This window comes from Rhinatrema bivittatum, chromosome 1 (genome assembly GCF_901001135.1).
Source record: "Rhinatrema bivittatum chromosome 1, aRhiBiv1.1, whole genome shotgun sequence".
NCBI classification, from domain to species: Eukaryota; Metazoa; Chordata; class Amphibia; order Gymnophiona; family Rhinatrematidae; genus Rhinatrema; species Rhinatrema bivittatum.
Window position 1 is genome coordinate 233,508,093 of NC_042615.1, and position 27,020 is coordinate 233,535,112.

The following is a 27,020-nucleotide window of genomic DNA, read 5'->3' on the forward strand; positions in this document are numbered from 1 at the left end:
ATAATCCCTCAATGGGACCTCAATCTGGACTTTAGGGTCCTAACAGGGCCTCCCTTCAAACCAATAAGACAAGCATCCTTAGAGCATTTCTCTTTTATAATGACTTTCTTAGTAGCCATCTGTTTTGCTAGATGAATCTTGTAGATAAAAGCCCTGTCTTGCAGGAATCCATATCCGACCTTTCCTATGGGCTTGGACACCTTCTGACCAGTACCTTCCTTATTTTGCCTAAAGTAATGTCTCCATTTCACCTGATTCAAGTTGTGTCACTTGCAACATTTAAGGACAGCAAGTCATGGAAGAAGTATCCTGAACTTCACCAATTGGATGTCGAGTGCATGTTGTTAAGGTACCTGAAAGTCTTGAATCCCCTCTGTAAAGCTATTTATTACTCCACAGAGATCCACAGAAGGTTGAGAAAGCTTCCAAGCCTACAACAGCCAGAGGAGTTAAGAAAGCAATCAACTTGGCTTAAACTATTAGAGGAAAACAAGTACTGACTGGGCTCTGAGCACTGCCTACCAGAGTGCAGGCAACTTCCTGGATGGAGTTATTGTTGATAGCCCCAGAAGGAATCCCTAGGGCAGCCACCTAGTCCCCTTTACATTACTTTGCCAAATATTACCGACTTGATGTACTAGCCTAGATGGACGCAACCTTTGGAGCAAGCATCCGTAGGGCAGCACTCTCTTCCACCACCTTGAGGGAGTAGCAGATTTGATACTTCCTATGAGTAAGAACTGTTTTAGCAGGAAGATAAGGAAGGTGAAATTGAATCTTACCTGATAATTTCCTTTCCTTCAGTCCTGCTAGACCATTCCATATCTTGCCCTGGAATAAAGTCCTGATATGGCATAGAAACTATGCATCATCTCCTCTATCTGTCTGTCTAATTCCTATTCCTGCGAGGGAGATAGAAGTACCAGTCTCAGTACCCTCCTTTTCAAAAAAGGAAAGGAAGAGAGAAAAAATAAAAGAAATAGATTTAAAATATATGTATGTATGTATGTATATATATATCCTCTATACATTATTGTTTGTATATATATGTATAGAGCACAAATATTGATATCAGTGGAATGTGAATCAGGGGATCTCTCTCATCCGCTTTCTGGGGCATCCTTGCTGGTTGTTTTTTCACCTACTGTGTTGAGTAGTTTCTTTCTTGCTCTGACAGAAGGTTACTGGCAATTGCCTATGGCCACACCTCCCTTATAGCTGACCTGACATCATAATGGAGAAAGAAAAAAGAAGGTGTGTCCTCTGTCTCCAGCAGCTGTGGAGGGGGGACATCCCATGAGTAAGGACTGGTCTAGCAGGCTCAATGATTAAATTTCACCCTATAGAACACCTGCAGCACTCGAACTAGAATAAATATATTCAGGGGGAGGGCTTCTGGAGGCAAATAAGAAGTACAAATGTATTTTAATACATCTGCTTTCATAGGCAGATCTGTGAACTATGTCAAAACTGTTGTCTGTAATATCCCATCTCATTGCCTGAAAATGCCTGCCACCTTAACTGGATAGCATAGTCATCCACAAGCTGTTTAAAGGTATTTCTGAACAGTCTAAGATCTGTTTCACAGAAAGACCTTTTTGCACTCGTACACTAGGGAGGGTATGCAAAACATTATTTATTTATTTATTATTCATTTATTTAATTTTTTGCATTATTGGAGTACCTAAAGCACCTCTTCCTATTGTGTGCACCAAGTATACTATATTTTTTTCATCTATTCCAAATATCATCTTTTTTTTTGTTGTTGAATATCTCCCAAATATTTTTATATACAGCAGCTCTTTTTCAGGTTTTTTTCACTATTCTCCATCCAGAGGTGAAATATAATTTTGCTGAATCCCCCATTTATTTTTTTTTTTGCTTTTTCAAGTTCTCATAATAAAACTCCTCCTTAGAGCTAACAATATTTTCTATTAAGAGTGAGTTCTCTCTTATTTGGATCACTGGTAGTCTTTCTTATTCTCAGACATTGTGAATAGGATAAGCCCTCTCCAAGTAGGTTAAGGCAAAATATTTTAGCATTCAGGATTATGTTCTTATCAGTGGATTTCCTGAATAATTAATAAGCATTTGCCCTCTTTCAACACCAACTAACACATCCAAACAGCTAATTCACACTCTGATCCATTCGTCTGTGAAGTTAATAGGTATATCCAATTCATTAAGGTAATCCAAAAATCCATTACATTCTGTTTCTTTTCCCTTTTAAACTTTGTCAATATCCCTGAACCATTTTACGATATTTGCCTTACATGTTGGTGTCATAGAATCTATTTTTTGTATAAATGAATAATTAAGAAATATGTACAAAACATATTCTAGTGTTGTCACCCTCGTAGGCTCACCAGTGATTTTTGCAGTGGGTTTCAATTTTTGGTTTCTGTAAAGGCTGGGTCCCTGCTATAGACAGACCAATGTATGTGTCATCATAGTAATGGTTTCCAGTAATTACATTCTACTACTATTGACAATCCTATAGTTTTACCAGATGTGCACAGCTCTAAGGACATTATTAGTAGCTCTAAACCAAATAACCCACCAGTATTCATATCTGCCAGCCATCCGGTCAAAAATGAATGGCATGTAAATACAATAGTTTTAGTTTTAAGTCACGTAAAAGCCTTCTGGGACTTGACTTTCCAAGGATTCCATGGCAAGACACCGAATTAGAGAAACCCTTAGAAACGCCTTTCCCCACTGTCCTTATAACTATAATAAGTCAAATGGTGCTAGGAGGGTAAAAATAAGGTTCTTATGAAGTGATCTGATCTGAATTGCCATTGACACACAAGCACGTTCAAGTTTTTAATATATTTTAAAAGTTTAACACTCGGTGAGCTGCATTAAATATATTTTCTTTTTCTCTGTTATTGTCTTTCATAAGTACCTTTTATAACGTGCCTTTAGTAACACAGTATGGACTTTGTTTTATATTCACATGTGGAAATCTGCAAAATTACAAGAAAAAAAACAGGAAAATTATAAATCATCATTAACAATATTTAACTTAATTATGATCCATTAAGATACATGTGCATCAGAAAGCGAGGTGCCTGAGGATTTCCATGCTGTGCTCCAACAAAAAGCTTAAAAAAGTGACCTTTAGAGGTTTATCTTCAAGTGCATTTCAGCATGCATAATTCTAATATTCATTCAAAACTTTGAATGCCTCATAATTTCTTCATATATTTATTGTCACTTAAAAAAAAAAAAGCCACTAGGATCAAGGTAGCCAATGTGAGATTCCAGGGTAGCCTGCCTTTCTCACACTGCCCTGTATAAAGCTGAATAATGAGGCTTTGGTTAGTCACGTACAGTTGTAAACAGGCTCAGAGCAAAAGCACTGATCTGGTACAGGCACAGAAACTATCTCCAACAGATAGTTTCAGTGATGCTTTAGGACAAAACGTTTTGCAAAGTACAATTCTCTTTATTATTCTTTTTTTATGTAAATACATTTTTCACTAAAATTTTAAGTTATCTTCAGAGGCAAAACATGGACAAAATCACGGGAGACCGTTATTAATATAATAAAGGGTATCTATAAATTTCTGCTATTTCCAAAATCCACCATTATTTGGGAGAATCTAAGTCTCAACCCAAAGTAATAATTGAAAAAAAAGAAGGAAAAAGGAGATAGAGAGGCAGAATGTCCACATATCATCTTAGAGATAGTCCAAGGATTAGTCTATCACTTAGGAACACTGAGCACTGCCCAGGTTTATATATATATCAGAAACATTAGATATTTGACAGCACATTTTAATTTAAATTTAAATAAGGATAAAACCTGCACTTGCAACAGTTGGGGGCCTTATTCTGGAGGAGCTGCCATCTTTTCCTCTGAGTAGCCTTTGCACCATCAGAATAAATTCTAATTTTCATTTTAAGAAACGGTTCCTCTTGTTTAAAGAATAACTGAAGAAGCTATTTCCTATCTGGATCCAAGGCAACAGTTACTATCAATGTAGCAGAAACTGGTGAACTTCCATCTGAAAAGCTGTCAGCTCTAGGTGATCATCAGTAATTCATGACAGTTCCACCTAGCCCCCTCAGTTCCTTTCTCCTTCAAAGCAGGGAGATAAACTCTCAAAGCAGAGGGCAGCTACTGTGTTAGGACTTTCAAAACCTCCATTAAATATTGTTTACACATTTCCAATGGCAAAATAGTTTTTGTAAAAGGAAAAACAGAAACATAGAAATGATGGCAGAAAAGGACAAAATGGTCCATTCAGTCTGCCCCACCAGCTTATGGTAATATCTGCTGCTCCAAACAAGTATCTACTGCACCATACAAGTCACCCCTATACTTATTACTTATCAGTTTTCCAGACCATCAAAGTCAGGGCCCTTGCAGGTTGCTGTTTGGGTCCAATTCCCCGTTACCTCTTGCCGTTGAAGCAGAAAGCAATGTTGTAGTTGTATGAAAAGTATCAGGATTATTAATGGTAGTAACAGCCACATCAGCAAATTACCCCCATTCTTATTTGTTTTACCGGGCTGTAAAATTCAATGTCCTTCTTGGTTGCTGTCTGAATCTAATTCCCCTTTTCCTCTTTTCCCCCTGCCATTGAAGCAAAGAGCAATGATGGAGTTGCATCAACAGTATGAAGCCTTATTGGTTAAGGGTAGTAACCGCCACAGCAGCAAGTTACCCCCATGCGCTCTTTTCTTCATTCTCATCCTCTAGTCTTCAGGGATCCACAGTGTTTATCCCATGCTCCTTTAAAATGTTTTACTATTTTTATCTTCACCACTTCCTCCGAAAAGGCATTCCAGACATCCACCACCCTCTCTGTGAAGAAATATTTCCTGACATTGATTCTGAATCGTCCTTTCTGGAGTTTCATTTTGTGACCCATAGTTCTACTGATTTCATTCAAACAGAAAAGGTTTGTTGTTGACTGTACATCATTAAAACCTTTCAGGCACCTCTTCTCCTCCAGGGTATACATATTTAGGTCCTTCGACCTCTTCTCATAAGTCTTTTGATGGAGACCATTCACCATTTTGGTCGCCTTTCTCTGGACCACTTCCATCCTGTCTCTATCCCTTTTGAGATATGGTCTCCAGAATTGATCACATTACTCCAGGAAAGGCCTTACCAATGACCTGTACAAGGGGATTATCACCTCCTTTTTCTAACTAGTTATTCCTCTCTCTAAGCAGTCCAGCATTCTTCTGGCTTTAGCTATCGCCTTGTCATTGTTTCGCCATCTTCATATTGCTAGACACTTATCACCCCAAGGTCTCTCTCTTGCTCGTGATAAACAGCCCTTCAACCACATAGAGCTCTTTTGGATTACCGCACCCAAGATGCATGACACTGCACATTTTGGCATTGAATCCCAGCTGCCATATCTTAAACCACCATACAAGCTTCCTTAAATCAGGTCTCATTCTCTCTACTCTTTCCAGCGTGTCCACTCTGTTGCAGATCTTAGTATTATCTGCAAATAGAAAAACTTTACCTCTATCCCTTCCACAATGTCACGCACAAAGAAATTGAATAGAACCAGTCCCAATACCATCCCCTTTGGCACTCCACTTAACACCATTCTTTCCTCAGAGTAGGTTCCATTTACCATTACATGCTGCCTTCTATCCGTCAACCAGTTTGTAATCCATGCCACCATGTTGGCGCTCATTCCCAAGCTTCTCATTTTATTCTTGAGTCTTCTGTGTGGGACCGTATCAAAAGCTTTACTAAAATCCAAGTAAATCATATCGAGCATTCTTCCCTGATCTAATTCTCTACTCACCCAATCAAAAAAATCAGTCAGATTGGACTATCAGGACCTTCCTCTGGTGAATCCATGCTGCCTTGGATCGAGCAATCCACCGGATTGTAGATAGTTCATTATTCTTTCCTTCAGCAAAGTCTCCACTAATTTTCCCACCACCAAGTTGAGGCTAATGGCCTGTTAGTTTTCAGCTTCCTCTCTGCTCCCACTCTTGTGAAGAAGGACCAACACTGCTTTTCTGCAATCTTGTGGCACCACTCCCATTTCCAAGGATCTATTGAATAAGTCCTTAAGTGGACTCGCCAGCACATCTCTGAGCTTCCTCAGTATCCTGGGATGTTCCTCATCAGGCCCCATGGCCTTGTCCACTTTCAGTTTTCCTAGCTCTTCCCATAAGGATTTTTCCTCCAAGAACTTATCCAAACCTTTTTTAAACCCAGCTACACTAACTGCACTAACCACATCCCCTGGCAACCAATTCCAGAGTTTATTTGTGTGTTGAGTGAAAAATAATTTTTGAGACTGATTATTTAAGTCTGATAGCTGTGAGGACTTGTATCCTGCTGGCCTCGGGAAAACACCTGTTAAAGATAAGCCACTTTCACTTTATCAAAATCTGTGCCCCTAGTCCCATACAGCATCCTACCAGACATATGTTCTAGCACTTGCAAACCATTCTGGGAAGAGCACTGAAATTCACCACCCTCGAGTGAATGCTGATCACTGTTGGCTCAAGGCAAGGAGTGCAAAAAGCATTTTAGCCTTTCAGCACAATGCTATTGAGATGGTATAGAGACCTTCTGTAATGATTACAGATAAACACAGATTCTTATGACTGCAAGAGTTTAGCCAACATGAGCACATGCAGGAAAGGCTCACTGAAATGCCTTGTAATGGAAGGATTCTCTGGAGCTAGAAAGGCTGTGAAAGTTCTTAAAGACCTCCAGAAGTTACTAGGTCTTAAAGACCACTATTAAACACTGTCATCACTACTGCCTGCAAGTCAACCTCTGCACCAAGAAGGTATTGGAATCAAGAAATCAGGAGAGAGTTTCCATCCAAGGAGATTCTTCCTGAGTCTGACTCGCTTCAAGAGGCAACAGGGCTTCAAGCCTCATACCAGGAATTTCTAAATTTGGATGGTTCCATGCTCTTGCAAGCCAATATGATTGAAGCTATCCCACCATAGAAGAGAGAGGAGAAAATATCTGTACTTTCTGGTCCCAAAAGAAATGGGGGGGGGGGGAAGATACTGTCCCATCATAGACCTAAGAATCTTGAATCATAATCTCATGAAAATGAAGTTCAAGATAAGAACATAAGAAAATGCCATACTGGGTCAGACCAAGGGTCCATCAAGCCCAGCATCCTGCTTCCAGCAGTGGCCAATCCAGGCCATAAGAACCTGGCAAGTACCCAAAAATGTTACCATTGCTAATGGCAGTGGCTATTCTCTGGGTGAACTTAATAGCAGGTAATGGGCTTCTCCTCCAAGAACTTATCCAATCCTTTTTTAAACACAGCTATACTAACTGCACTAACCACATCCTCTGGCAACAAATTCCAGAGTTTAATTGTGCGTTGAGTAAAAAAGAACTTTCTCCGATTAGTTTTAAATGTGCCCCATGCTAACTTCATGGAGCGCCCCCTAGTCTTTCTACTATCCGAAAGAGTAAAAAACCAATTCACATCTACCCGTTCTAGACCTCTCATGATTTTAAACAACTCTATCGTATCCCCCCTCAGTCGTCTCTTCTCCAAGCTGAAAAGTCCTAACCTCTTTAGTCTTTCCTCATAGGAGAGCTGTTCCATTCCCCTTATCATTTTGGTAGCCCTTCTCTGTACCTTCTCCATCGCAATTATATCTTTTTTTAGATGCGGCGACCAGAATTGTACACAGTATTCAAGGTGCGGTCTCACCATGGAGCGATACAGAGGCATTATGACATTTTCCGTTTTATTCACCATTCCCTTTCTAATAATTCCCAACATTCTGTTTGCGTTTTTGACTGCCGCAGCACACTGAACCAACGATTTCAATGTGTTATCCACTATTTATTTATTTATTTATTTTTTATTTTTTATATACCGAAAGTTCCTGTATAAAATACATATCACTCCGGTTCACAGGTAACTGAAATAACTACCGCCGAGTGGCGGTTTACAAGGAACATATCAAACGAATTTATATGGAATTACATGAAACATATTAAACGATTTATATGGAGTTACGTGAAACATAACAAACGATTGATCTATAATAGGTAGATAGCAAACTAAGTTCAACTTTGAATACATAAATTAAATTAAGCAAATAATAAATAAGGCAGATAAACATTACATTGATGCTATAGGACAGGAGGGTAGATTATTTATTGATCTTAGCTCTCTGGAAATGCTTGTAGGAAGAGCCAAGTCTTGAGTTTCACTTTAAATGTGGTATGGCATGGCTCAAGGCGGAGGTCTGGTGGTAGCGAGTTCCAGAGTGACGGGCCTGCTGTGGATAGGGCGCGTTTTCTCAGGGAGGATTTTGCGGGTTGGGTGGTCAATCTGATTTGGTATGCTCTTCTCGTCGGCTTTTTAGACGTGTGTAGTTGGAGCTGGAAGGTTAAGTTAAGTGGGGAGATGTTATGTAGGGCCTTATGAATCATCATGCTGCTTTTGAATTGAATCCTGTACTTAATGGGAAGCCAATGGAGGTGCTGTAGGATCGGGGTGATGTGGTCTTTTTTTTTGGTGTTGGTGAGAATTCTTGCTGTGGCATTCAGGACCATCTGGAGGGGTTTGGTGGAGCAGGCGGGAAGTCCCAGCAGGAGAGAATTGCAGTAGTCCAATTTCGGGAGAATGATGGCTTGGAGTACTGTGTGGAAATCTCTGTAGCGTAGAAGTGGTTTTAGTTTCTTTAAAACTTGTAGTTTAAAGAAGCATTCTTTTGTAGTGTTGTTTATGAATTTAGTGAGGTTGAGTCTGTTGTCTAGGAGTACACCCAGATCTCTGACTTGTGGTGAGGTGATGTATCCTGATTTGTCTGGTGAGTTGCTGGAGGTAGGTGGGGTAGATTGTTCTGGTGCTATTATAAGGATTTCCGTTTTGTTAGTATTTAGAACCAGGTTGAGGCTGGTTAGTAGATCATTGCTGGATGAGAGGCATTTATTCCAGTAGGCCATGGTCTTGTGTAAGGTATCTGTTATGGGGATGAGGATTTGTATATCATCCGCGTAAAGGAAGTGGGTAAGCTTGAGGTTAGTAAGAAGGTGACAGAGTGGGAGAAGATAAATGTTGAAGAGGGTGGGGGAGAGTGAGGAACCCTGAGGTACCCCCATTTTAGCTTGAATGAGATGAGACTCCTCGTTGTTTATCTTGACTTTGTATGTTCTGTTCTCCATGAAGGATTTAAACCAGTTGAAGGCTGCTCCTGAGATGCCGATGTCTGATAGTCTTTGTAGTAGGATGGAGTGATTCACGGTGTCGAACGCTGCGGAAAGATCCAGAAGTGCGAGGAGACAAGGTTGGCCTTTTTCAAGATTGAAGATAATGGTGTCCGCTAGTGTGGTTAATAGTGATTCGGTGTTCTTATTCTTCCGGAATCCAAATTGGTTGTTGGAGAGGATGTTGTTGTCGTCAAGGAATTCAGAGAGTTGTCGGTTAACAACTTTCTCTATAATTTTAGCTAACATTGGAAGGTTTGCTATGGGTCTGTAGTTAGCAGGATCTGTGGTGGGAAGGTTGGGTTTTTTGAGTAGCGGTTTAAGCATTGCCAACTTGAGTTGGTTGGGGACTTGGCCTTGGGCGAGTGAGCGGTTAATGATATCTGCCAGAGGCTTGGCAATGGTGTCATGGATCGAGCTTAGTAGGTTTGATGGGATATGGTCTAGGGGGTGAGAAGATGGTTTTATCTTCTTGAGAATGTTTGCTATTTCTAAGGTGGATGTAGGTTCGAGAGATTTAAGCTCTGCTGTGAATGAGTTGGGTGGAAGAACGGGTGCAATAGATGCTTGCGAGCTGAGGTTGCTTGTGAAGCTTGATTGTGGAGAAGTTCCTTTGAGAGGGGCTACGAGTGTGGTGATTTTGTTGTCAAAGAAGTTGGCTAGTTCATTGGCTTTTTTGAGAGCTTGGTCATCAGGGATGCTTGGTCCAGGTGGTTTAGTGAGGGCTGAGACATAGGCGAAGAGGGTTCTTGAGTCGAATGAGAAATGGTGAATTTTTTTGGAGAAGAATTCTCTCTTTGTTTTGTTGATTTCGTTTCTGTATGTGTTAAGGCATGATTTGTAGTTGAGGAGGGTTGTTGTAGATGGGTTTTTTCGCCATTGGTTTTCCTTGCATCTCAGCTCTTGTTTGCGTGACTTCAGCTCTGTGGTGAACCAAGACTATGACTATGACACCTAGATCTCTTTCTTGGGTTGTAGCACCTAATATGGAACCCAACATTGTGTAATTATAGCATGGTTTTTTTTCCCTATATGCATCACCTTGCACTTATCCACATTAAATTTCATCTGCCATTTGGATGCCCAGTTTTCCAGTCTCACAAGGTCTTCCTGCAATTTATCACAATCTGCTTGTGATTTAACTACTCTGAACAATTTTGTGTCATCTGCAAATTTGATCTGGAAAGAAATTTGTATTTCTTTCCAGATCATTTATAAATATATTGAAAAGTAAGGGTCCCAATACAGATCCCTGAGGTACTCCACTGTCCACTCCCTTCCACTGAGGAAATTGTCCATTTAATCCTACTCTCTGTTTCCTGTCTTTTAGCCAATTTGCAATCCATGAAAGGACATCCCCACCTATCCCATGACTTTTTACTTTTCCTAGAAGCCTCTCATGAGGAACTTTGTCAAACGCCTTCTGAAAATCCAAGTATACTATATCTTCCGGTTCACCTTTATCCACATGTTTATTAACTCCTTCAAAAAAGTGAAGCAGATTTGTGAGGCAAGACTTGCCCTGGGTAAAGCCATGCTGACTTTGTTCCATTAAACCATGTCTTTCTATATGTTCTGTGATTTTGATGTTTAGAACACTTTCCACTATTTTTCCTGGCACTGAAGTCAGGCTAACCGGTCTGTAGTTTCCCGGATCGCCCCTGGAGCCCTTTTTAAATATTGGGGTTACATTTGCTATCCTCCAGTCTTCAGCTACAATGGATGATTTTAATGATAAGTTACAAATTACTTCATCCTGCTTCTGCTCTCCTCCCTTTTTGGACTGATTCTTTTGGATTGACTTCTGGACCGGCTTCCGACCATTCTCCTGGCTTGCTCCTGGACCGGTGTCCAACCATTCTCCTGGCTTGCTCCTGGACCAGCTTCTGACCCTTCATCTGGCTTGGACCTTGGACCGGCTTCTGACCATTCTTTGGCCTCCACTACGGGATTGACTTACAACCTGCTGGAGGCATCAGCAGTCTGGAAACCATGACCTGCATGAGGCACCTGCATCCAGACCTCTCTTCAGTCTTCAGCGATTCACGTAAGTCCCAGCGGTCCAGGTTCCTACGGGCTCCTCCTGGGGGGACCAAGGACTTCCAGTGGTGAAGCATCAGCTCAACATCTGCTACACCCGGCCTTGTCTTCTGACGGTAGGGACCTACGAGGGTTCACTCTCTCCTAGGTAGCACTAACCCTTCCTTGGACCTAGGGTCCACTTCCAGGATCATAACAGAATACCAAGGCCATGGACCCGTCAGAGGCCTCAGCCCTGCAGGCCATTCCTGGACTAGCCCAAAAGATTATGGAGCAACAACAAGAATTAGAATCTATGGCGTCCTCCTTGGAACAACTCAACTCCCGTCTCTATTCATTAGCTGTGGCTCAGGCAGCTCCACCACCATTATCTCTACCTTCCGTGATGCAGGGGAATACTCACCCAAACATTCCATTACCAATTCCTCCACATTATTCTGGTGAACCTCGCTTGTGCCAGGGCTTCCTTGATCAATGCAGCATGCATTTCCGTCTTCAAGCTTCCCTTTTTCCTGATGATCTTACTAAGACTACCTATATCTTATCCTTTTTGGAGGGTAAGGCCCTGGCTTGGGCTTCCCCCTACTGGAGACGATCAGACCCAATTCTGCAAAATCTTCCTAAATTCTTGGAACTGTTCCAAACAATATTTGATGATCCAGGGAAACAAGTGGTCGCCGGTTCCAACCTTCTGCAACTTCGCCAAGGAGGTCGTCCATTGGCGGATTACACTATCGAGTTCAGAACCCTTGCATCCAAACTCCATTGGGAGGAGAGCTGTCTCCAGACCATATTCTTGGCGGGATTGTCATCCAGAATTAAGGATGAAATGGCAGCTCGCGAGTTGCCTCGCTCTTTGGACTCGCTTATTGAATTAGTAACCAGGATTGATCACCATATACAGGAGAGGGCTCGTGAAGGACTGAGCACCAGAAGATGCACGGTGGGACCTATTTCTCCTCATCTCTCTTCCCCAGTCTCTCCCCTTTTCTGGGGTACATTATTTCCAAACATGGTTTCCAGATGGACCCCTCCAAATTGAAATGTATTCAAGAATGGACCCAGCCTAATGGATTACGTGCACTCCAGCGTTTCCTTAGATTCGCAAACTACTATCAGTTTTATTAAGAATTTTTCTAAGCTGGCTGCACCTCTCACTGCCCTTACTCGTAAAGGGGCAAACATCAAGGCCTGGCCTATTGAAGGTAGCACTTAAAAACTCTTTTCTCCAACAACCTTGCCTTCGGCATCCAGATCCCAGACGTCCATTTATGGTAGAGGTGGATGCTTCTGCTGAAGGAGTAGGAGCTGTTTTAAGCCAGAATGACACTTCCGGAACCTCTCATCCTTGCTCCTATTTTTCAAAAAAATTTTCACAGGCTGAACGTAATTACTCCATTGGTGACAAAGAGCTTCTTGCCATAAAGCTTGCATTTGCGGAGTGGCGGCAGTGGCTGGAGGGAGCTCAACACCGTATAACGGTATATACGGACCATAAGAACTTGGTGTATCTCCAACAAGCTCAACATTTGAACCCGCGCCAAGCTCATTGGGCGCTCTTTTTTACACGTTTTAATTTTGAACTTCGATATTGACTGGCTAACAAGAACATTAAGGCAGATGCTTTATCCCGATCTTTCTCCGCGGAAGACATAGAGGAACCCATTCAACATATTATAGATCCGGCTTGCATCACTCTCTCTGCAATGTTCACTGTTCCACCTGGTAAAACAGTGGTGTCTAAAAGATTGTGTAACAAAGTACTGGCCTGGGGCCACGATTCTCAGCTAGCCGGGCATCCTGGACGAGCCTGGACTCAGACACTTCTCCAACAATATTATTGGTGGCCTGAAATGTGTAAGGACATACGAGCATATGTGGATTCCTGCCCAACCTGTGCTCAACATAAGATTCCTACTGGGAAAACATGGGGATTTTTACAACCGTTGCCGGCACCCTCGAAGCCGTGGACACATATTTCCATAGACTTCATTTTGGATCTTCCGCCATCAGAGGGCAACACAGTAATATGGGTAGTAGTGGATCGGTTTTCCAAAATGGCCCACTTTACCCCACTACCCTCCCTCCCGTCAGCTCCTCGTTTGGCTCAACTGTTCATGTTACATATTTTCCAACTCCACGGCCTACCGCAGCACATCGTTACTGACCATGGTCCTCAGTTCACGGCACGTTACTGGCTTAATCTATGCACTTCCCGCCCCTAACTCCTCATGTTTTCCAAATTTGCATCGCACCATACGATATGGTGCTATTGCATGAGTTAACGGGGCTTTTCGCATGCGATAAGCCCTCAATGCATGCGAAAATGCCTTAGCGCATTTTGATAAATGAGGGGGTTAGCTGGATAAGAAACGCTTATATGGGTAAGTAGTTGCAAAGCCTCTACTTATCTGCATAAGTGAAATATGTATTCACATATATTTTTACATAAGTGTACAGGTTTTCTGGTTACATTTGCATATATTTCATAACCCATGCATTTCATACATGTGCAGGTTATTAAATGCAGGAATAGATTTTCACATGCTCATATACATGCATATGGGTGCTCATACAACTGTATTAAAGTTATCTTCTTACTGTTTTGTTGTACATCTCTAGGATCCCAGCCTAGTTCTCCCACCTTCCTTCTTTCTTGGTTATACTGGGGTATAATGTCCCCAAAAACATTCAGTCAGAAGGAAGAAATTCAGGCACAAGAGAAAAGATGCACAGGAGAGACCTCTCACATGTTCTGAATGTGGTAAAGGTTTCAGTAGGAAGAGAGAACCAATGCAGCACCAGAAATCAACAAAATAAAGAGACTGTGTTCAGCCACAGAACATGGGAAAAGCTTTCATAATAAACCAAATCTCACAAATTACCAGGAAAGATACACTGATGAGAAACCATTTGTTTTCTGTTTGTGATAAAAGTTTCACTCACAAAGCTAGTTTCATAAGAAACCCCAAATTCCATCCAGCAGGAAAATCAATTTCGAGTAGGGAATGTAATAAAAGCTTATGTCACAAAAATGACAGTTCATTCTCTTGTACTAAATCTGACAAGTGACAAATGTTTCAAAAGAAAGACAGATATCTCTCTGCCACTCTGCTTTGCTGCTATACATCTTACATCTTACATCTTAGGTGTCTTTCCTCCAGTCAACATCTATTGAACTTAATAGCAATTTATTCACATCGTTCATAATAAAAACTTAAAAATAATTTAAGTATACAAAAACAAGCACACTATACAATAAAATACTAATACAGGCAAATGCTAGAGAGCAATAGAGGCACTATTGAAACTCTTACAGTAGGACCCCTCAAAGGAGTCTTGCCAAAAGCCTGAGAGAATAGCCAGGTTTTCTTTTCTTTATGAAACTTTATGAAATTAGATTCTGCTCGGACATCATAGGGTAAAGCATTGCAGAGGAGTAGAGCTTGATAGGAAAATGAACAGTCTCTAGTGACATCCAATTTGATAGCTGAAAGAGAATGAAGGCAGAGGCGATCCTGCTGGGAAGAGCATAGTGAATGGGAAGGTGTATAAGGAATCAGAGCTTTGAAAAATATTCAGAAAGACCATTTTGAAGAGTACAGAAAGTAAGACAAAGAATTTTGAATTTGATCCAATCGGTAATAGGGAGCCAATGTAATGACTGTATGATGGAAGTTACATGATCCAGTTTCTTCAGATGATTCTGCAGATGAAACTGGTGGTATTTCAAATAAAAATAGAAAAAATTTGTGGCATGTTGGGTTCCAAGTAAATGAGGAAAATGAGATACGCTTTTCTTCTTTTTTAGGGTCCCGAGCACAAGGCAACAAAGCTACTAGAGAAATACGATCCCAAAAAAACACAAACATACATAGGAATTACAATCTACGTCATTGATACAAGGGCAGGGTATAGGTATGGCACAGGGTAAAGAGAGTTAGTCGGTATTCAATTTATCTTCTAAGAAATTGACTGATTCTATGTTTGATGTATTAAATAAAGGTTTTTATTTTGCCCCTTTTTGTAGGTATGACTCTTTTCAGACACGCAGGGAGTTACAAAAATGTTTTAGGAGATTACATCAAAGAATATTTTGGGACAGAGAGGTTGGTTCAGGACAAGAATGTGTTGTATAAACCAGCTAGATGGATTCTGCCCACACCACCTAGTCCATTGTTGCAGGCTTTTCAGACATTGGTCATAAGTGATTTGGATGTGATAGATAAACAGAAAGAGTTTCCATCATATAATTTATCTAAAGATCAATGGGATGCTATGAAAGTGTTATGTGATGATACATCCATTAAGATTGTTTCTGCAGACAAAGGTGGAGGTATTGTTGTGTTGAATGAGGATGATAATGACAAAGAAGTTTTGAGGCAGTTAGAAGATACTCAATTTTATGAGGAACTAGATGTTAATCCTATTCCCAAGGTACTTCAAAGGGTAAATAAGATTTTGGAGGATGCAGTCAAGGATAAGGTAATTTCTAGCAAGGAGTTGAATTTTTTGAGAGTGCTCCATCCTACTATTCCTCATTTTTTTATTTTGGCCAAAATACACAAATCTATGATGTCACCTCCAGGCAGACCCATAGTTTCAGGGATAGGGTCTGTATTGGAACCTTTGGCCAAATTTTTAGACAATATCTTACAACCCAGGGCATTACTTTACCCTCTTATATCAGGGATTCCATTGATTTTATTAATCAATTATCCTCTTTACCAACTGTAGATAAAAACTGGATTTTGGTGACAGCTGATATAACCGCTCTTTATACTAATCTGCCACAGATGGATGTGCTTGATATCATTAGAAGGGAGATTGGTAATATGGTTTTTCAGATAAAAGATTTCAGTTTTTGATGAAAATTGCTGAAATCACTTTGACTTGTAGCCATTTTTCTTATAAATCATGGTTCTTTTTACAAACTAAAGGTATCCCCATGGGGTCCCCTATGGCCCCTACTGTTGCTTGTCTATACGTTTGTTGCGATTCTGCCCTGTTTGGGCAGTATTTCCACCTTTTTCCTCTCCTCCCCTGTGCTATTTTTGCTTCTTTAGCAGCCCGAAGGCTGCCAACGTTTTGCCATCATGGCCGAAGCCACCAACTCACTTCCCGAGCAGCCAGAGCCGCGCTACTGCAGTTCCTGCAGCCCGGAGGCTGTCCCTGCTCTCAATTCACTGCTGGAGCAGCACTGAGACACCCGGCATGGCCCAAAGACCACCGATGCACTTTCCAAGTGACCTGGAGGCCGCCAACAACTTGCTAGCGCGGCTGGAGCCGTGTTGCCACCTCCCAAGCGGCACAGAGGCCGCCGACCCACTCTTCTTGCGGCTGGAGCCACATTGAGATACCTTATGTGGCCAGGAGGCCACCAACAGTGTTTCCATGTGGCCCGGAGGCCACCATATTACCTTGGGCCCTCCGGGGGAAGAGGGCCTGCATCCCTAGGCTTCCCTGGTACTGGAGCCACCAGAAGTTCCATCTTCAGCAGCAGAGGCCGCCTACCATCTCAAGGCCTGCTCTGAGGCCTAATTCCAGCACCAGGTCCTGCTTCTCCTCCTCAGCATTGCAGGGCCGCTGTCCGTGATCCCTCTCCTAGGGGGCGAAGCTGCAACTCTTCTCCCTTTTTAAAGGGACAGCGAGGGAGGAGGTTCATCAATGATGTCATCAGGGAGCCGCCTTCTCTTCAGCATAAAAAGCTTCAGTCTTCATTCCTTCCTTGCCTTCGCAAGGAGCCAGTCCTCCTTGTCATCTGCTTCTCAAGGCACTTTGTTATATGTAGGATCCTGTGTCTTCGTGAAGTCCTCACTCTACATCTTCATCTTCATTGTCTCAAGGTCTCCAGATGTCTCGTCTTGATATCTTCTTTAACCGGGACATCTTTGTCCTGGCAGCGCAAGTCTCCAAGAGGTTCCAGCTTCTTATTTTAACCTTCATCGTAGAGGCATCCCCTTGAACCCTAAACCTAACCTGGATCCTCAGAGTCTGCACCCTGCCTCTATATCATGAATGAACTCTATTTATCCGATCCGTTCCGGCATGGCCCTGCCTGGCCTTTATCAGCTGTGCAGGGTGCATTTGGAACAGGCTTCGTCAGAGTCTTCACTTCATCTCCTATCTTCTCTGTGTGGGGAACCACCAGCATGGTCCGTGATCTGTCTTCATTGGCTGAGTATATGGGCGCATGATATGCAGTACCGATTCAGCTCTGACAACTTGTGTGGGGACCCACACATGTTGTGGGGACCCACACAAGTTGCCTGCGTGGTCCGAGACCAGTCCGGCTAGGTTGTATAGGTTGCGTGACGTCCGGTACCGACCAAGTCTTCTTCAAGCAACTCATGGCCTTCCAGAGTTTCTTCATATACATGACCAGAGTTTGTTTTCACTCCACGTATCCAGATTGCATTCTTCATGTGTCGAAGTCTCATCTTACCTCGTATCCAGAATGATGTTCCACTACACGTATCCTGGGTCTTGTCTCACTTCAAGTCTTCGTCTTTGATGTCCTCATCCTCTGACCATGGCCCGCCCTGTCGCAGTTGCTGCTCCGTGAGGCAGGTGCAAAAGGGCTTGGAGTAGTCGGAGGACCACTCATGAGACCAACATTGCATTGTTTGGGTCTCTCTCTGCTGCGTACAGGTGTGGCTGTGGTTGAGGTCATCGGTCTCCATCTTCAGTCCATGCTGGGGCACCTCTCACCTGCCTTGGTGCTTGCCAGAGCTCCTCTGTGGCTGTGTCGGGGCCCATGGCACACAAAAACACCAGAGATGGAACCGCTACCCGCGTTTCCACAACAGATTGCGAAGGCCATGTGCCCGGTGAGTGTTCCTGTGTGTGGCTTGGACTCTTGCACACCAAGAATTTTTGTCTTTTCCCAGAAATTTTTTTTTTTTGGGTTACAACAACCTGTAGGAGGCACCTGCACCCAAAACCTCCAGCTTTTAACTTCATTGGACCCTCCAGCCTGAGGTTCGGCCTTGGAAGGGCCCTTGAGAGTGTTATAAATCTGCTGCTCGGAGTTAGCAATCTGTTATCGAGCTCCTCCTGTAGAGGGAGGAGTTAGCAATCTGTTATGGATCTCCTCCTGGAGAGGGAGGAGTTAATCTGTTATCAATCCCTGCTGCTAGGAGTAGCAACCTGTAGAAACTGCTCCCCAGGGGCGGAGTTAGAATCTGTAATCAATCACCCTGCCAAGGGGAGGAGTTGGCAATCTATTATAAGTCCTCCAGGGAGTTAGCAATCTGTTATGGATCACCCTGCCAATGGGGAAGAGCTAACAATTGTAATACTCCATAGGCAGAGTTAATGATCTGTAGTGGGTTGGCTTCCCACAGAGTGGCAGACTGCATAATACCGCTCTGGTAGTGTATGGAATGAACACTTAAAGTAAATTGGTGAATCCCTGGGCCGATGGCAGATGACTGCGCCCCCAGGAGGATATCCTGAGAGGGACCACCGGCTAGGCTTGAGTATGGAGACAAACATAGATAGTTCTTTATTAAACTGGAAGTAGAACCACTAGAGGTAGCAGTAGTGAGCTGATGTGCACGGCAGGGCTGAAGTCCCTCTGATACTGGAATTGTGGTCTCTGGGTTACTGAGCTGTAGAGAGAGACTATAGGTAGTGAGTAGCCAGGGTATGCTGGATACATAACCAGTAGTAGATAATACACTCACAATTGTAGATATCTGTAATGGCTTCTATGCAACAGAGAATCTTCAGTACATTCAGGAACAGGAGCCGTAGGCGAGTACTGGTTCCTATATACAGTCTGGAGTGAGAACTCACAATATCTGTGTATCAGATGGCTTCTGGAATAGAAGCGAGTCTTTGGAGGGTTTTAGGAACATAGGCCCTCGTGGAGTGAGTACCGGTTCCTATCTGCAATCTATAACAGTAATTCACAAGATATAGGTATATAATAGCTTCTGATATAGAAGAGAGTTGAGAAGGGATTTAGGAACTTGGGTCCTCGTGGAGCGAGTACCGGTTCCTATCTGCAATCTGCAATAATGACTCATGATCTCCGTACCTGCGATAACATCTTAGACATAAGGGAGTCTTCAGAGATTAGGAATATAGGCCCTCGTAGGTGAGTACCGATTCCTATCTGTAATAGAACTCACAGTATTCACGTCTGCGATCGCTTCCAGGTAGTAAGGAGTCTTCTGAGCATTCAGGGACATAGGGCCCTCGAGGAGCGAGTACCGGATCCCATCTTAGCAATCTGAAATCAAGAAGAGAGAGCGGGGCCCCCGAGGACCGGGTACCCCTAGATAAATTTGTGGAGGGAGAGCAGCGGAGAAAGAATTCCTCTTGCTAATCGATTCATAGTTGCAAGCAAAGACCTTTTAAGGTGGAAGCGGATGACGTCACTACGAGGGGATGCCCCCGAGGTTCGCTCCCTTGCCGGTACAAACTCTGGAGCGCGCGCGAGTGCCCTTACATCATCAGCAACATGGCGGATCCGCAGCATCAGGCCAGCCCAGGGGTTCAAGGAAGAACGACGAGGAGAAGCTGCAACAGCATCTGTCCATCAGACCCGAAGGGAGTCGCCACTAAGGTAGAGAGGGTGGAGCGAGGGCAAGAACAGGCACGAATGCAACAGAGAGGGGGGTACTGTTGCGATTCTGCCTTCTTTGGACAGTATCTCCACCTTTTTCCTCTCCTCCCCTGCACTATTTTTGCTTCTTTAGCAGCCCGGAGGCTGCCGATTTCTTGCCATCGTGGCCAGAGCCGCCGACGCGCTTCCCGCGTGGCCACAGCCACGCTACTGCAGTCCCTGCAGCCCGGAGGCTGACCCTGCTCTCAATTCGCAGCTGGAGCCACACTGAGACATCTGGCATGGCCTGAAGACCGCCGATGCACTTTCCAAGCTGTTGTGTCCATCAGTGCTAGACGGCTTCGCCCCATTTGCCTCACCTTTTTCACGGCTCCTCCCACTTCCCTTGGGAATTATGGACAGGCCGTGTGTAGTACATGCTCTGTTTGCCCACATGTATTGACTTTACAGGTTTTTCAACATCCGAGTTGAAGTTGACCATATGTGCTTCCTGAATTATTTTCCTGTGAGTCTAGTGGAGTTATATATGCCATAGTGTGCCCTTGTCGATTAGTTTATATAGGACAAATTGCGAGATCTGTCAAAGCCCGTATAATTGAGCATAAAAGCCAAATTAGATTGCTTAAAGAACATGGACCACTAGTCGATCATTGGGTGGAACAGCAATATACCCTTGATGATGTGAAATTTTTTGTAATTAAAAAAGTTTAATTGGGACATGGTGGGGATTTACCAGCGATTCTGAGACGGGTAGAGCAAAGATTTATTTTTAAATGGCATACATCGATTCTTGATGGACTTAATGGCCTTATAGAGTGGACAGATTTTATTGGATAATGGAAGTATTTTTGATGGAGGTTGCTTTCGTGTATACAGTTGACGTTTAAGGAATACAGTTTGGATGTTTTCTTCAGTTTGGTTAGGGGAAGTATTTTTGCTGAAGGCAGCTTGTAATAATATAGCACTGTAATTTGATGTTTGTGTGCTTTAATGGGGGATAATTTATCAGTATGGCAAGGGGTACGTGTGTAGGTTGTTGCTACGTGATTGGTCAATATATGGGAGAAATATAAAAAGGGAGATTGTGAGCTTGTGTAATCAACATGTAAGAGAACGTTGGTATGCACGTAATTTCTGGAGAAATGTGAGTAGCATGGCTATGGCAGCGTCTGATGAGGTATGTGAGCTGAAAAGTATTTTGTTTGGATTCAAGTTATAATGGAGTTTATTTTAGGTTGTAGTTTTTTAATCAGATAAATTTTGTGAAGAAACTGAATCGCATTAATATTGTGAAGAAATTGGAATGTTATGGATGGTTTTTGAGTTACCATGACGTGATGTGAGAATACGGGAGTTACAGGTAGTAGGTATATGGTGTAGACGGAGTGGTAAGTTTATAAATTTAGTGTTAGATAAAGGAACGGTGTACATGTGGTAGTGATTTGCAAAGTATCGTTGTGAATAAGTCCCTGATGAAGCCCTAAGAAGTTAGGGTGAAACGAAAATCTTTGTTGGACGGACATGAGGATGGGTAGGAGTGTGGATTGAGAACAGCGTGATGAGAGAGCACAGATTGGTAGCGTGAATACAATATAAATGAAGGAGACTATATTGTTATAGGTTAGAGTAGTTGCGCATTATGGGGCAGATTTTCAAAGGCTACGCGCATAACCTGAGAAAATATGCCCCTGCGCGCGCCGAGCCTATTTAGCATAGGCTCGGTGGAGCGCGCAAGCCCCGGGATGCGCGTAAGTGGGGGTAATGCAGTTACTAGCTTGCTGAGCAAGTGAATGGCAAGAGTGTGGTTTGATTCAGTGGAGACCACATGATGGGATAGGCCAGTCAAGATGGCCAAAACCAAAGAAGAAGAAGACCTAACTGATGCTATGGCAAGCAGGAAGGTGATTAATCTAACTGGTTCTATGGTGGGCTAAAATAAAATGGGCTAATTTGATTGGGTTTGGTTTGGACATGCTCTAATACTATGTAACTTTCTGTAAATAAAGCTGTGACCCTGTTTCTTGTTCCACTGAAACTGTTGTGTTGCTCTGTTATTATTCTGGGGAATTAGGATTGAAGAAAGCAAAAGTGTCAAGAGCAGATGAGGGCAGGGATCGACACAGTTGCCTAAGCTAATAGATCTCTGAATCTGTTCTAACCATTCGTCTATTCAGTGCAAAGTAAATACAGCATTTCTAGTATAAGAGCTGCCATTAGATTCTCATTTGGATGTGGTTTAAAAATATCTTCTTTGCATGGCTTAGGAGGGAAACAACACAAATGTCATTTAATTTACATGACAAAGTGCCGCCATTATTTCACTATGACAGACTGCCTCTCAGGGCAATTTCTGAAAATTATCTAAACAGTGTAATGAGTTAAATGTCAGCGTTAGCTAATTATGTTTATGCTAATTGTTAATTACTTCCATAATGGAGACAGTCTTAATTAACAATAGTTATGAGTGTGTGGGTGTCTGTGCGCGCATGTACAAGGGAACAGAAAAGAGAATGACTACAAGAAAATGTTGTAAGTAATTTAATTTGCAGTAATCAGAAGTATTTCATTTCAGGCATTATCAGAACATTTCCCACCATACTTGAGCTATACTGCACACAGAATAGGGATGATTAGCTGACAATGCATATGAAAGCAATGCATTATGCTATGCTGTGCAAGCCCTGCTGTTCCAGTAATTGGAGATTTGTGATCATAAAGTTGTGCAGTGTTCCATTTTTCTCCTTGATGAGTGTTTGTTTTGGGTTGTAAGGTAGAAGAACACAGGGCAGTTAGTCTGTGGCCAGATTTAGGAGGGAGAAAAAGCAATTGCTTCGTAACTAAGAGAAGGTTCTTCTACCAGAGGGTTGAGGGGCAGACTAGTTATTAGGGATGTGAATCGTTTTCCATATCGTCTTAACGATAGAAATCGTGTGGCAGGGCAAGAAAATCGTCTTAGGCACGATTTTTTAGTTAAAAAATCGTTAAAAATCGTTTTTTCCGATTAGTGCGCACTAACTCGAGTTAGTGCGCACTAACGGGAGTTAGTGCGCACTAACTGGGAGTTAGTGCGCACTAACTGAAAATGATACAATTTGACACTTTTCAGGTCAGTTAAGGTCAGTTTAGGAATGAATATGTATTCCTATTGGCTGCCCTCTTATTTATTCATGTTACCAAGTTTCCTACTGACAGTATATGGGGGATGGGAAATGGAAACAGTTGGTAGCTTGACAAAACAAGTAATGTGATCAGTCAATGTGACTAGAACTTGTGCCCTAACCCTGATACCAGGGGTATTGTGATCTTCCTGCACACAGTGCCCTATCCCTATTAATACCAGGAGTGTTGTGATCTTCCTGCACACAGTGCCCTATCCCTAATACCAGGGGTGTTGTGATCTTCCTGCACACAGTGCCCTATTCCTGATACTGGGGGTGTTGTGATCTTCCTGCACACAGTGCCCTATTCCTGATACCGGGGGTGTTGTGATCTTCTTGCACACATCCCGATATCAGGGATAGGGCACTGCATGCAGGAAGATCACAACACTCCTGGTATTAATAGGGATAGGGCACTGCATGCAGGAAGATCACAACACTCCTGGTATTAATAGGGATAGGGCACTGCATGCAGGAAGATCACAACACCCCTGGTATCAGGGATAGGGCACTGTGTGCAGGAAGATCACAATACCCCGGAGGAGTGAGGGTCAGGCAGCTCCCCCCTGTCTGTGAAGCCAGCCTCTCACTAGTAATGCAGGGAGGGAGCTGTCTCAGACTTCACCATCCTCCCCCCCCCCTTACCCACACACCATTCACTAGCTGGGACATGGGGGAAGTCAGGAGTGAGGGTCAGGCAGCTCCCCCCTGTCTGTGAAGCCAGCCTCTCACTAGTAATGCAGGGAGGGAGCTGTCTCAGACTTCACCATCCACCCCCCCCCCCTCACCCACACACCATTCACTAGCTGGGACATGGGGGAAGTCAGGAGTGAGGGACAGGCAGCTCCCCCCTGTCTGTGAAGCCAGCCTCTCACTAGTAATGCAGGGAGGGAGCTGTCTCAGACTTCACCATCCTCCCCCCCCCCTCACCCACACACCATTCACTAGCTGGGACATGGGGGAAGTCAGGAGTGAGGGTCAGGCAGCTCCCCCCTGTCTGTGAAGCCAGCCTCTCACTAGTAATGCAGGGAGGGAGCTGTCTCAGACTTCACCATCCTCCCCCCCCCCCCCCCTCACCCACACACCATTCACTAGCTGGGACATGGGGGAAGTCAGGAGTGAGGGTCAGGCAGCTCCCCCCTGTCTGCGAAGCCAGCCTCTCACTAGTAATGCAGGGAGGGAGCTGTCTCAGACTTCACCATCCTCCCCCCCCCCCTCACCCACACACCATTCACTAGCTGGGACATGGGGGAAGTCAGGAGTGAGGGTCAGGCAGCTCCCCCCTGTCTGTGAAGCCAGCCTCTCACTAGTAATGCAGGGAGGGAGCTGTCTCAGACTTCACCATCCACCCCCCCCCCCTCACCCACACACCATTCACTAGCTGGGACATGGGGGAAGTCAGGAGTGAGGGACAGGCAGCTCCCCCCTGTCTGTGAAGCCAGCCTCTCACTAGTAATGCAGGGAGGGAGCTGTCTCAGACTTCACCATCCTCCCCCCCCCCTCACCCACAAACCATTCACTAGCTGGGACATGGGGGAAGTCAGGAGTGAGGGTCAGGCAGCTCCCCCCTGTCTGTGAAGCCAGCCTCTCACTAGTAATGCAGTGAGGGAGCTGTCTCAGACTTCACCATCCACCCCCCCCCCTCACCCACACACCATTCACTAGCTGGGACATGGGGGAAGTCAGGAGTGAGGGACAGGCAGCTCCCCCCTGTCTGTGAAGCCAGCCTCTCACTAGTAATGCAGGGAGGGAGCTGTCTCAGACTTCACCATCCTCCCCCCCCCCCCTCACCCACACACCATTCACTAGCTGGGACATGGGGGAAGTCAGGAGTGAGGGTCAGGCAGCTCCCCCTGTCTGTGAAGCCAGCCTCTCACTAGTAATGCAGGGAGAGAGCTGTCTCAGACTTCACCATCCTCCCCCCCCCCCCCTCACCCACACACCATTCACTAGCTGGGACATGGGGGAAGTCAGGAGTGAGGGTCAGGCAGCTCCCCCCTGTCTGCGAAGCCAGCCTCTCACTAGTAATGCAGGGAGGGAGCTGTCTCAGACTTCACCATCCTCCCCCCCCCCCCCTCACCCACACACCATTCACTAGCTGGGACATGGGGGAAGTCAGGAGTGAGGGTCAGGCAGCTCCCCCCTGTCTGTGAAGCCAGCCTCTCACTAGTAATGCAGGGAGGGAGCTGTCTCAGACTTCACCATCCTCCACCCCCCCCCCCCCCTCACCCACACACCATTCACTAGCTGGGACATGGGGGAAGTCAGGAGTGAGGGTCAGGCAGCTCCCCCCTGTCTGTGAAGCCAGCCTCTCACTAGTAATGCAGGGAGGGAGCTGTCTCAGACTTCACCATCCTCCCCCCCCCCCCCTCACCCACATACCATTCACTAGCTGGGACATGGGGGAAGTCAGGAGTGAGGGTCAGGCAGCTCCCCCCTGTCTGTGAAGCCAGCCTCTCACTAGTAATGCAGGGAGGGAGCTGTCTCAGACTTCACCATCCTCCCCCCCCCCCCCCCACCCACACACCATTCACTAGCTGGGACATGGGGGAAGTCAGGAGTGAGGGTCAGGCAGCTCCCCCCTGTCTGTGAAGCCAGCCTCTCACTAGTAATGCAGGGAGGGAGCTGTCTCAGACTTCACCATCCTCCCCCCCCCCCCTCACCCACACACCATTCACTAGCTGGGACATGGGGGAAGTCAGGAGTGAGGGTCAGGCAGCTCCCCCCTGTCTGTGAAGCCAGCCTCTCACTAGTAATGCAGGGAGGGGGCTGTCTCAGACTTCACCATCCCCCCCCCCCCTCACCCACACACCATTCACTAGCTGGGACATGGGGGAAGTCAGGAGTGAGGGTCAGGCAGCTCCCCCCTGTCTGTGAAGCCAGCCTCTCACTAGTAATGCAGGGAGGGAGCTGTCTCAGACTTCACCATCCTCCCCCCCCCCCTCACCCACACACCATTCACTAGCTGGGACATGGGGGAAGTCAGGAGTGAGGGTCAGGCAGCTCCCCCCTGTCTGTGAAGCCAGCCTCTCACTAGTAATGCAGGGAGGGAGCTGTCTCAGACTTCACCATCCTCCCCCCCCCCCCTCACCCACACACCATTCACTAGCTGGGACATGGGGGAAGTCAGGAGTGAGGGTCAGGCAGCTCCCCCCTGTCTGTGAAGCCAGCCTCTCACTAGTAATGCAGGGAGGGAGCTGTCTCAGACTTCACCATCCTCCCCCTCACCCACACACCATTCACTAGCTGGGACATGGGGGAAGTCAGGAGTGAGGGTCAGGCAGCTCCCCCCTGTCTGTGAAGCCAGCCTCTCACTAGTAATGCAGGGAGGGAGCTGTCTCAGACTTCACCATCCTCCCCCCCCCCCCTCACCCACACACCATTCACTAGCTGGGACATGGGGGAAGTCAGGAGTGAGGGTCAGGCAGCTCCCCCCTGTCTGTGAAGCCAGCCTCTCACTAGTAATGCAGGGAGGGAGCTGCCTCAGACTTCACCATCCCCCCCCCCCCCCCCTCACCCACACACCATTCACTAGCTGGGACATGGGGGAAGTCAGGAGTGAGGGTCAGGCAGCTCCCCCCTGTCTGTGAAGCCAGCCTCTCACTAGTAATGCAGGGAGGGAGCTGTCTCAGACTTCACCATCCTCCCCCCCCCCCCTCACCCACACACCATTCACTAGCTGGGACATGGGGAAGTCAGGAGTGAGGGTCAGGCAGCTCCCCCCTGTCTGTGAAGCCAGCCTCTCACTAGTAATGCAGGGAGGGAGCTGTCTCAGACTTCACCATCCTCCCCCCCCCCCCCTCACCCACACACCATTCACTAGCTGGGACATGGGGGAAGTCAGGAGTGAGGGTCAGGCAGCTCCCCCCTGTCTGTGAAGCCAGCCTCTCACTAGTAATGCAGGGAGGGAGCTGTCTCAGACTTCACCATCCTCCCCCCCCCCCCTCACCCACACACCATTCACTAGCTGGGACATGGGGGAAGTCAGGAGTGAGGGTCAGGCAGCTCCCCCCTGTCTGTGAAGCCAGCCTCTCACTAGTAATGCAGGGAGGGA